We start from the raw sequence: 654 nt of genomic DNA on the forward strand, positions 1-654 counted from the left end.
GCTCCCACACATCGCTCCTGTCACACAGCTTCCCAAAAACCACCCCAGCACAACACAACAACACCTCACCACGCCACCTGCCTGCAGTTGTCCGATACTTTTTATATTTCGGATATAAGACGGGAAAATTACACACTCGGAGAAGTTCTTTTCTCGCTCCGATGACAAGTTTCTGGTTGTCCCCAGGTTTGGTACGGCCAGCTTAACAAGGATGCTTTTTACTACTGTCATTCACAAAATTAAGGTTTTCAAGTGCCACCGTCTCACATCAGAACTATTTTCTTTAAACTGAAACGCATCTTTTTTCTTTCTCTTTTTTTTTTTTTTTTTTTTTTTTTTTTTTTTTAAAAAAAAAAAAAAAAAAAAAAAAAAAAAAAAAAAAAAAAAAAAAAGTTCTAGGAAAAATATTAAACCCTTCCTTGCGATGCGGAGGGGAGAAGATGCCCGCTCCATCCTTCTGCCCGGACCCGCGGCGGGACCCGGGGCCGGACACCGGCCGCCTGCGGGGAGGACGGGGGGGGGAACCAGCCCCGGGATCGGGCCCGGGGTTCCTTGATATTAAAGCGGTTGCGGCGGTGGCCGTTGGCGTTTGCGGGAGCCCGGGATGGGTTTGGTACCGAGGGGAGGCTCCAGCTGCCCCCCCCTTCCCGCCCC

This window comes from Calidris pugnax, unplaced genomic scaffold (assembly GCF_001431845.1).
Source record: "Calidris pugnax isolate Ruff unplaced genomic scaffold, ASM143184v1 scaffold56, whole genome shotgun sequence".
Classification (NCBI taxonomy): domain Eukaryota; kingdom Metazoa; phylum Chordata; class Aves; order Charadriiformes; family Scolopacidae; genus Calidris; species Calidris pugnax.